General features: G+C 37.3%; 1 pseudogene; it reads right to left on the bottom strand.

The window, feature by feature from the left end:
- Nucleotides 1-7,954: 7,954 nt before the first annotated feature.
- On the bottom strand, nucleotides 7,955-11,458 carry LOC140755450 (brachyurin-like; annotated as a pseudogene).
- Nucleotides 11,459-12,195: the final 737 nt, after the last annotated feature.

Below are 12,195 nucleotides of genomic sequence, written 5' to 3' on the forward strand. Positions count from 1 at the left end.
TCACATAAAAAACACAAAAAATAAAAAAATAAAAATTTCGACTTATAAATATACCTACTATTTTACGGACAATGTTTCGCATACCGTGCTGCAGGCCAAGCTCGCAAAAAGGTTACCGGAACTCAGCATAAGTCGCGAAAACATGGTTCACGACACTGATTTTCAGTCCGGTCCCGGTATTGAAGTAACTCGGACGGCTGTCTGTGTGTATATTTATTTTCATTCTTGCTTTTTTGGAATATGCTTATGTATTATCCTATGAGTAGTATCAAAATTTAACTTATTAGTATAAACATAATCTAAAACCTAACGAGAAGCTAAACTCTGAGGGTCGATAAAATTAAGTTAAGAGACTAGTTTACCATGACAATACGTATACTATTAGGAAACTTCTAAATGATTTAATTTGATAAAACACTGTTCTTATGATAAAGTACTCGTACATATTGATGCTTCCACAATATATATATATATATTTATTTCTTTTGTGCGCTATCCATATTATAATCATATTTTTGTATTTCCAACAACAATGACTTGTATGTATTTTTGAAATTCCTCAATGTTTTCGTGGTATGAAGAGGCGGCGGAAGGTTATTCCAGCACCTCGTGGCGCTGTGCTTAAAGCTACTCAATTATATTCAATTATATGTATTAATTTTATTTAAAAATATTATATTACAATTAAATGTATTAAACCAATCTCATGCAGAAAGTAAAGTGTATTTCAGAGCTCTCCCAGTTGTAACCGGGACTCTACATTAATCAGTGTAGAGACATTAATGGTAAATTTTGAGAAAACTTCAGTAATTCAATCCAATTTTTATTCTTATTGTTAAATGTTACAATCATTCTATTGGCAATTATCTATGAGAGAATAGTTATGAACCGCAGTAAAATGCACCCCACGCTTTTTACTCTGAATTGAATTATTATTTTAATAACTTAAATTTTATTATAATTATTTTCTAGGTTTTTAGTCCGATTATCAATAAAAGCGTGTTTAGTTTATTTAAACAATTATTAATTTATATTTTCTTAATCTGTGACAAACTCATAAATTGGGGAATTAATTAATGTAATAAAGATAATGAGAAACTGTTATCAATGTCATCCTTGATACGTGTGCAAAGTTTCAAATTAATCAGAGCTGAAGAAATTGGTCCATAAGTTGAAAGTCGGTCAACGCGCTATGGAGAGAGCTATGCTCGGTGTATCTTTGAGAGACAAGATCCATAACGATGAAATTCGCATGAGGACCAAAGTCACCGACATAGCTCTGAAGGCTAGCAAGTTGAAGTGGCAATGGGCTGGCCACATCTGTCGAAGAGCCGACAACCGCTGGAGTAGACGGCTCTTGGAGTGGAGACCGCGTCTAGGCAAACGTAGTGTGGGACGCCCTCCAGCAAGGTGGCGCGACGATCTGCGCCGGGCGGCGGGAACTAGTTGGATGAGAAGAGCCGAAGACCGGGCTCAGTGGCGTACCTTGGGAGAGGCCTATGTCCAGCAGTAGACTAACGTGGGCTGAAGATGATGATGATGATGATGAAGAAATTGGTGAAAATTGAGCTCAAATATTCCGTTACATACATATAAACTACCCAATTCAATTGTTTACTGATAGCCATACCATGCTATGCTCCATATTGATTTTATTTGTTATCATAATTAGAACGATGTAATCTAAATACTTGAAAAATGTACATAATTACTGCAAACTTATCTTAATACAAAGATAAATAAAAGTTTAACGAATGGAAAATAAATCACATAAATGAGATTGATACCGGTATAGAGATAAAACTTTTTTTTTATAATATAAAAGTAGCAGACGAGCATGCAGTCCACCTGATGGTAAGTGGCTACTGCCACCCATGGACATCTGTAATCAACCCCAGATAGGATTAAATATTCCTACCTGAGGTCGGCCACAGATGCGCCGCTACCCCTGAGGACTAAGCTGGAACGCCTCGGAAAAGTCTGTCTCACCACACCATTCAAACCGGAACACAGCAGCGCCTAACACTGCTGTCATTAGGTGGAAATAGGTGTGGCGGTGGTGCCGCTGGAGCCTAACCACAGAGGGTTCTACCACTTTTTATTGGCACTTGGCCAGCGTAATGGACTATAGCCTCTCTGAGAGGAGACCCGTGCCCAGCACTGGGACAGTAATGGGTCGACGACTGATCCCATGTGACGAATGTCATTTGAATCTAATCTATGTAAAAATCTATATGATTAATTAGTGTATTTAGGTATACTTATAAGCATATAAGATAGATGGATATAGATAAATTAAAAAAGAATAATCAGTGGAAAAACCGCTTTGATAACAAAGCAATGTTTATCTTCTTGTTAGGATTTGTAGAAGTGTCATTCTAAATATCTAAAGATACGAATATAATGCAAAAACAAAACCTTCGTGTAACTTTACATCAAATACATTTAAAAAATGTAGTTAAAACCATTATTGTAAATATATTTCAAAAATGTACTTACAATAATGGTCGAAGTTCCCAATATAAGACGACCTTCACCGAGCTGGTTAATGGATGGAAAGTATTTTCATCATCAACAACCCACTACTGTCCCACTGCTCGGCACGGGTCTCCTCTCAGAATGAGAAGGTTTAGGCCATAGTCCACCGCGCTGGCCAAGTGTGTATTGGTAGACTTCACATATATTTGATATTTTTTTTTATAAATCTCTCAGGTATGCAGGTTTCCTCACGATGTTTTCCTTCACCGTTTAGCACGTGATAATTAATTTCGAACACGCACATAACTTTGAAAAATCAGAGGTGCGTGCCTGGGATTTGAACCTCGAACCCCTCGATCGAGACGCCGAGTTTCTTAACCACTAGGCTATCACTGCTATATTGCTGCAAAGTATTTTAAGTCGAATAAAATATGTGGATAATTACTTATATTGCAAATGGGTTGTCTAAAAAATTTTAGTCCAGAATATGATTTTTTTATAATAAAACTCTCCTATTCACTCCAATTTCTGCCTAATAACAGCAGTGTTACGCGCTGCTGTGTTCCGTTTTAGGGTGTGGTAAGGGAGATATACTTTTCCGAGGCGTTCCAACTTAGTCCTCAAGGGTAGCGGCGCATTTGTGGCCGACCTCAGGTAGGAATATCTAATCCTATCTGGGGTTGATTACAGATGTCCATGGGCGGCAGTAGCCACTTACCATCACGTGGACTGCATGCTCGTCTGGTACTCTTATGTTTTATTAAAAAAATATATTTTATTTTAACACGCTTTTATTAGCTTGGGTTGTATGTATGTATGTACGTACGTAACAGTAACGGAATCTTTGAACCCGATTTCTATCCACTTTGAACGTTCAATGTAATTCAAAATTTTGAAGAATTATCAAAAACCGATGACAATACACAATTTTAATATATTTGTACCATTGTCCTTATCAACATCCTCAGGACTAACGATTTTCGAGGCGAGAGAAAGCGCCTTAGGGAGAGTTCACGCAAAGTTACTACATAGATTGATTTTAGCAATTAAAAAAAATTAAGCAATTGAGGCGTGAATCCGGCAGCCGCAATCTTCTGGAGAAGAATATCATTGTTTAACAAGTCAAACGCTTTTCGGAAATCGAAATACGCAGTATCGACCTATGAACCATAATCAACTGCCCTAGTGACATAGGTCCAATACGATAACAAATTTGTGGAAGTAGACTGATTTCTTCTGAAGCCATGTTGAGCATTTGTTAATTGGCTTTCAATTTGAACCCTTATCAGTTCACATATTATAGATTCAAATGAAAAATGAAATTATTTTATTTGTATCAATATAGTTACATAAGTAATCTATTGTTGGGGCCTCCTTTTAAGTATATTTATACCTGTGACAGGAAGCCCCGCTCTTCCGTAGCATAATACAAATATTATTATTTAAAATTACAAGTTTTCTTCACTTACTAACTAAGTGTGTGCGTGCGTGTGTGTGTGTGTGTGTGTGTGTGTGTTTGTATGTATGTGTGTGTGTATATGTGTGTGTGTGTGTGTGTGTGTGTGTGCGTGCGTTTATGAAATTACATTTAATAAATCTTCACTCTCATCATAGTCCATTTTCTTTAACCATTCAATTATGGTGCTTTTACAGTCACGTTTGCGCAAAGAATAAATATTTAAAAGGGCATTTACTTTGTTGTATAAGTATCCTGATTGTTTTTTATATTGACGAACGGCAAATTTTGTGTTAACTGCATCAGTATCGATTTTTACTTTTCCTCTCCTATAACTTTTAGAATCTTTTGTAGCGATCATGTCTTTCAAGTAATGAATTTAGTACATATAATTTTCTGACACTTAGCAAATTGCTGAGGGAATACAATTCTAATGTGGGGAATCTGTATGACTTTTTATACATTACTTTAATAAGTAGTCTCTGTGCCCTTTCCAATTCAAGGAATTTTAGTTTAGAACAGCCACCCCACACAGGGATGCAGTATGTCAAGATAGATTGAGCAAGAGCGCAGTAAACTTGATTTAAGATTTTGTTTGACGCAACATTTCTAAGTGACTTAAAAATCCAGATTAATTTTCGTATCCTACTAGTAGTTATCGCTACATGATTATGCCAAGAAAGTCTCTGATCAATTACTATTCCAAGGTATTTTGTGCAACATTTTTTTTCTATATTTGAACACTTGCAATTACTAATAGAATCATCGCAACTGTTAATTTTGATAGTGATATCTTTTGGTTGGGTACTTTTATTAATAGCAAAACATATATAATTTGTTTTAGTAACGTTGAGTGTCAGTAAATTTAGTTTTAGCCATTCAGCTACTTTAGAAATACCAAACTCTGCTGCAGTTTGGACTTCATTCCAACTGTTACCTGAAAAAACTAATGCCGTGTCATCTGCATATGAAAATGTTAGTCCATTATTGATTTTTAGGTTACATAAGTCGTTTATGTATATTAGAAACAAGGTAGGTCCTAAAACACTTCCCTGGGGTACGCCATAGCTGATTTCAAGGTCGTCACTGAAAAAATCCCAAATTTTAACCCTTTGTGTTCGACCGCTTAGATAATCTCTTAGTAAATTAAGTTGAGTCCCTCTTACACCAATCATAATCATCTAACTTATGAAAAAGTGTGACTGTGGACACAGTGTCAAATGCCTTTTTTATATCCAAATAACTTGCCAAATACAGATAGTATAGCAATGGGTCTATAGTCACTTACGTTCGACCCAGAACTATTCTTTGGAACAGGTACTACCTACCTACATATACAGGGTGAATTTTTAAAATGGGCCTACATGGCCAAATCCGAAACTATAAGAATTAGCGAAAAATTTTAAAAGGAGTTAAAAAACACCAAAACGAACCCGATTTAAAAAACACCAAAACTGCATCGTTAGATTTTCCTTAGCCGGGAATCGAACGTGTTCCTTTTAAAAAAAAAAGCCCTGTATTATTCCATAATCAGATAGGGTTGCTTCTAAGGATCAAATTCTGGAAAGTAATGATGTATGGTAAACTACAGAAAAAGGCTTAGGAGAAATGATGAAAAAAACCTTACAAATAATCAAACAGGGTAGTATTATCAGACTTTGATAAATCATTTCGTTAGTCAATCTTTCAATAGAGCACATACAGTTATCATGAGTAATTACATTTTGCAATCAAAACACATTAAGCAAGTAATTATGACTTGTAACTTTATGATTAATTAAGCGATAACCCGGTGCATGTAGTATGTAATGAGTGGTGCAAAATGAATTTAATAATAACCGTCGTCCACCCATTACTGTTATTCTAGGCACGCGTCTCCTCTCAGAGTGAGAAGGATTAGACCATAGTCCACCGCGCTGGCCAAGTGCGTATTGGTACACTTCACATACCTTTAAGAACTTCTCAAAAAGACCTCTCAGGTGCGTAGGATTCCTCACGATGTTGTCCTTCACCGCTAAGCAAGTTATAATTGTGAAACGGTGAAATAAGTGTCCTATTATTTTCAATCAGAAAGCCAAGTATTATTTTTCATAGACTTTGCTTCATAATCGGCTTAGTTTTAAACAAACTTATTTACTCCTATTTTACCAACTTAAGGGTAGATTTTAATAAATATGCAAAATGGTGCAAAAAGCTGAATGGTGCAAAAGAATTCTTTCATTCTCAAACAGAAAGCCAATTGCAAGTTTTGCAGTCCTTGCTTCCAAATTAATGAATTTTGAAATAATATTCCAACCCCCTTTTAACGACCTTAAGGGATGTTTTTCTAAAAACAATGAAATAGGTATTTAATTATTTTCTACCGAAAAGACAAAAACCGATTTTCAGAGAGATTACATTAAAACTGGGGGACTTTCATACAATCTTACAACCCTTATTTAAGCAACATAAGGGTTGATTTCCCCTAAATAGAATTAAACTTCCACTATATCTAACCAGTAAGGTAATGGCTAACTTTCAGAGTACTGGCTTTCAAATTGGCGAATTTTAAAATAAGCTTTCAATCTTTGGCAAAGGGAGATCTCCCGCCGGGCTAGGTGATCATTCCCGGGGAGCGGCCGTGCTCCGACAGTCTCAGTTCGGAACTTGTATATATGCCAGAAATTTAGAAAAATTCGATAGCGTGATTCAGAATACTCGTGACGCCATCTCTTGTCGAGTAGCGGGAGGTCGCCCCAAATCCCTATTTTATCAACTTAAGGGTTGATTTTTCAAAAACAATGAAATAGGTGTTTAATTATTTTCTATCGTAAACCCAAATACCGATTTTCATAAAGTTTACATTAAAACTGGGGGACTTTCTTACAAACTTACAACCCTTATTTAACCCACGTAAGGGTTGATTTTACAAAAACGGTAGAATTAAAGTTGCACTATATCTAACCAGTAAGGCAATGGCTAACTTTTATAGTGCTGACTTCCAAAATGGCAAATTTTAAAATAACCTGTCAACCCCTATTTAACCACCTTAAGGGTTGATTTTGGAAAAACTCTTTAATTAGATTTTTATTATTTTAAATCCGTAAGCTAAATTTGAATTTTCATCGAGTTTGGTTTAAAATTGACGGATTTTCATACTAACTTTCAAGCCCTATTTAACCCCCTCAACGGCGGAATATCAAAAAATCCGTTCTTATTGCGGATCTACATCATAAAATAAATCTATATTCCAAAGATCTACAATTAATTAGAACATTTTATGGTTCTATCTTTTATAGTTCATACAGCGTACGCAAAATAAGTAACTTTTCTGAAATATCTTACGGAACCCTATTTTTTTCCAAAATAAAATATAGCCTATGTTACTCGTGGATAATGTAGCTATCAAATGGTGAAAGAATTTTTAAAATCGGTCCAGTAGTTTCGGAGCCTATTCATTTCAAACAAACAAACAAACAAAAAATCAAACCTTTCCTCTTTATAATATTAGTATAGATGTAGTTTTTAGATTATTTACGAGTGAACGATATTTCTTCGTACTTTTTCTTCGATTACACCATGACAGCCATTAAACGGCTGACAGAATTGTGAGCCGTTTAAGTCATTTAATGGCTTCCTTCAATTACAATGCGGTGAGATATCTATACTTATCTATGTACATAATATTATTAATTCTAGCTAACAATGATTGTTACAATTATTATTTATTTCCAAAGACTTTTTTATGCAATTATTAATATTATTTCAATTTTATTATTTTTATTTTTATTTATTCTTTATGTGGACATCGAATTGTTTTTATAATATATTTTAATTTGTGTGTTATTAAGTGTAATTGGTTCTGCGTAACCGTAATTTGACAATAAATAATTAAATAAGTAAATAAATGTTTGCATACATAATTCCACTGGTTCCACACTAAATCTCAAGCTTTGTTCGAACATTTTCAAAAAAGACATCAATACGAGTATCATAACAAACATTTATTCAGGTCCAAATTACAAGCAAGTCGTCGGTCGGTTACATGCGGGCGCGGAGCCAGGCGGCGAAGGAGGTGACCCTGGCGAAGGCAGCGGGGAAGCCGCGCTGGCAGCCGGCAGCAGCGCCGAAGGAGGTCACACCGATCTGGAAGAAGTTAAGCATGACCATATGTCAGCAGGAACGGTAAGTCTGAATTTCAATGTAAGTAAGATCAGTGAGATCAGATTCGAGAGGTGTATGATCGAAGTGGCATACAAAGCAGTTTATCTGATGATAAGTACTGCCGCTCATACATCTGTAACAAAAAGTGGGGATAAACTTCCGTTTAGAACATATCTCCGATCGATCTGAATTTTGGTACACCTATGGATTTCGACCCGCAGATGAAGAATATCGTACTCAAAATACCCGCAAATAATATTTTCAAGGTCAAATTGCTCAAAAACTATTTTTTTTTGCTGCTATATTTCTCTGAAAAAACTGGGTCCACGCAAAAAACATATAGAACAAAAAATATGTATTTATTTACGGTCTACAACTTTTCTTTGGAATGTTTTTCTCTAACGTTCATATTTATCGCAAAAAGCGCAAAAAACATAAAAAAAATCGTTTTTGAGCAATTTGACCTTGAAAATATTATTTGCGGGTATTTTGAGTACGATATAAATGTGCTCATGAATAAAGGTAAGGTCTGGATTGGACCCACCCGCTCGCAGGGCGCCGCGCCCTGCTCGCTTAGTTTTATATTGTCTTATATGTTCCAACCTAACCTAACCAATTCAATACGAAACACTATAGGCTAGGCTATACGCAATACTATATTATTGGCTAGGTTAGGTTGGGACAGGGAAAATTACATTACCGACTAAAGAAAACTCCGCACTATATAAATATAACGCGCGTGCTAAAATGCAATTTTATCAATTTAATTTCTCGGTAACTATGGGTATGCGCCAAAAATCCCTTAAGGGGTTGTCTTCGAACATTCAAAGGAAAGTCCGAGCCAAGTTTCAAATCGATCGGACGTGGGGGTTTTCGGAAGTGCACCACATTTTTCTCCCAAACAACTGGGTTTATGCGGAAAACATACAGAACAAAAAATATTGATCTTTTTAGCGTCTACAACTTTTGTTTGAAACATTTTTCTCTAACGTTCATGTATGCTGCAATATACGCGGAAAACCATTAAAAAAATCATTTTTCAGCAATTTGACCTTGAAAATATAATTTGCGGGTATTTTGAGTATGATATTCTTAATTAGGAAGCCAAAATCCATATGTGTACCAAAATTCAGATCGATTGGAGGTATGTTCTAAACGGAAGTACACCCGAAGTTACCTCTTAGTCAGCCAGTCTTCGAAACGCAGTAGTGTACCTCCCTGGTCGAGCCATATTGCTTCTAACTTCTTCCTAACCATTCTACGGTGTATAATACATTTTGATTTTAATTTCGATGACTGTGAAAACTTACAAGGATAGGTCCACCAATCTGGAGGGGGCCACCAGAGTCTCCACCGCAAGTGCTTCTGCCGTTGGCGCCGCTGGTGCAGAGGGTGGAGGCGAGGATGCTGTTGCCGAAGGTCCTGCGGCACTCGTCGTTGGAGATGACCGGCAGGGTCACGTGGCGGAGGGCCTGGTTGTTGTTGATGTTGCCAGCAGCACCTGGGAAAATAAAAAATGTTTAGAAGAAGTAGTAATTATCCCTCTAATTCTATGTGCATAGCAGTGGGACAGAATGGGTTGATAATGGTAATGGTGGAAGTTACTTACCATCAGCGGTACGTCCGAAGCCAATGGCGACGGCGTTGACTCCAACGTAGGTGGCAGTACCAGTGGGCAGGTTGATGCGGTTAATTTGGTCTAAAAAGTTGAAAGAAATTATTAGTATTTTTTTAACAAGAGTAATGAAATATTTGTTTTGTTGTAAAAAATGAGATTGAAGTAGCCGACGAGGATGTCTATACGGTAAGTCATGTCATATGGACATCTGTAACCAACTGCATTTAACACTGTAACAGTGGTTCTTCTTAAAGCCGATCACAAGCGTTGCTATTTCTGAGAAGTGAAATCGCATCATATGTAATGCTGGCGTTTGGCTGCCGATCCAGAACTACTTAAAATAAATAGTGTTTTGTGTCTGAAGTCGGCGCTCATATTAGACACGCTGTTTACATCGTTATCCAACTAAATATATTGAGCGCCGACTTCACAAATATGTACTAAACCAACATTTATTTCAATTTTTTTTTACTTTGTTGTGACATTGAAGTCGGTTGTATTTTTTGTTAAAAATTTTTTTGTAATATAGGAGTAGCAGACGAGCATGCAGTCCACCTGATGGTAAGTGACTACTGCCGCCCATGGACATCTGTAATCAACCCCAGATAGGATTAGATATTCCTACCAGAGATCGGCCACAGATGCGACGCTATGTATGGCTCGGAAATGTATGTCTCCCTTACCACACCCTTAAAACCAGAGCACAGCAGCGTTTAACACTGCCGTTAATAGGCAGAAATAGGTAGAGCGGTGATGCCGCCGGAGTCGAACCCCACCTACCTTCATATTTTCCTTATCTATCTTCCTTATATATCTTCATAATTTCCTTATCTACTTATATCCTTCCCAATAATTCTTCAAACACAACTTACTGGTAAAGCCAACGTGGCTCATGACAATTATGGGCGATGTCGTTGGCGAGGGTGTTGTCGTTCCAGCTGCCGTGCATCTGCACGTTGTTGGTGTTGACGCGGGTACCACCAGAGAAGAGGCGAACGGAGCCGAGCACCACGGTGAGCTGGCGCGCCTGGCTGGTGCGGTGTCTCCAGCAGTGAGCAGCGGTGACAGCGCAGGTGTTGGAGAGAAGAGAGGAGCCGCAGTCGGAGGAGCCGCCGGTGGTCATCGTGATAACCAGACCGCCCTGAATAAAAGTATTTTGCAAGTAAGGTAATAGGAAATATATCATGGTAAAGCTACTGCGGCCTATAAACATCTACAATCAACCCCAGACAAGACCAGAGTCCAACCTGAGGTCGGCCACAGATGCCCGCTTCCCATGATAACTAAGTTGCAACATTTCCCGTACACTCTTCAAATCAGAACACAGCAGGGTTTAACATTGCTGTTATAACAGAAAAAGGTGCGACGGTGGTGCCGCTGAAGTCGAACAGAGGATTCTACCAGCTTTCAACATTATATAATAAGCAAAAAACACTTACAAAGAAGGGCCACTGGCCGAGGTTAAGGCGGAGCCTCCCACGATCCTGGAGCCATCGAAGTCCATGGCCTCTTCAGCAGCCTTGATGCGGGCGGCTTCGGGGATACCGATCTCCTGATGGTAGTCGTAGAAGGTTGGCTCAAATTTGGGCGCAGCTGATGCTGCTGCTACCAGCGCCAGGACAACTAGGATCGGTCTCATCGTGGAAGGCTTCGTTGTAGAATGCTGTAGTGTTGTCTCCTAGCCCTTTTATACCCTGAAAAGTGTGTTATTTATTTATTTATTTATTTTACCACGCCAACAGCTTAACAAACAAAACTTATAAACTATAATATAATACGTATAAAACTTTTCTATGTATGTAAGCCAATTATAGGCGTGTACAATTTACACATATGACATGTTATTGCTTATTTTAACGGTTAAATAATATCAAACACAATGCAATATACTAAGAAATATTATGAGGTTAATGAACATAAAAAACATAAATACAAAGACATTAAATTTTACATTAATAATTTGGTTAGCTTCTTTTTCAAGCCTAGGCTTGTATCATGAAATATATCAATGTCTCTGACTGATGCACATGCTTGGTTGTATTCCGCACAAATTCTTGGTAGGGTTCAATTTTTGAAAAGGTTAGTTTTACTTGATGGAATATGAAATATTTTAGTGAGAGGTTGCCGTGGATAATGGTGGGGAACATTGATATTTATACTATGCAGTAAATGGTGACAATCTAAGTGACCAGAAATAAGTTTTTTAAGAATCATGATATTAATCAATTTGCGACGATTTTTGAGTGACATCATATTAAAGTGTTTTAGTCGTGTTATCATGATCAGAAGTACCACGCATGATCGAACCATACCGATTTTATCGAAACATAATCTCTAATTACTTATTTAACTTATTTGTTTTGGTGCCAGGGATCCGTAGGTTTGTGAACCTCTTTCGAAAGTAGGTACCAGTTTGGTTCTACCGCTTGTCTAAGTGCGGAATGGAGGACTTCACCCACTTTTTTTTCCTGGGGATACCCTTCATGCGTTCCTCTTGGCT

This window comes from Epargyreus clarus, unplaced genomic scaffold (assembly GCF_041222505.1).
Source record: "Epargyreus clarus isolate Ecla_fem2 unplaced genomic scaffold, WU_Ecla_fem_2.2 ptg000033l, whole genome shotgun sequence".
NCBI classification, from domain to species: domain Eukaryota; kingdom Metazoa; phylum Arthropoda; class Insecta; order Lepidoptera; family Hesperiidae; genus Epargyreus; species Epargyreus clarus.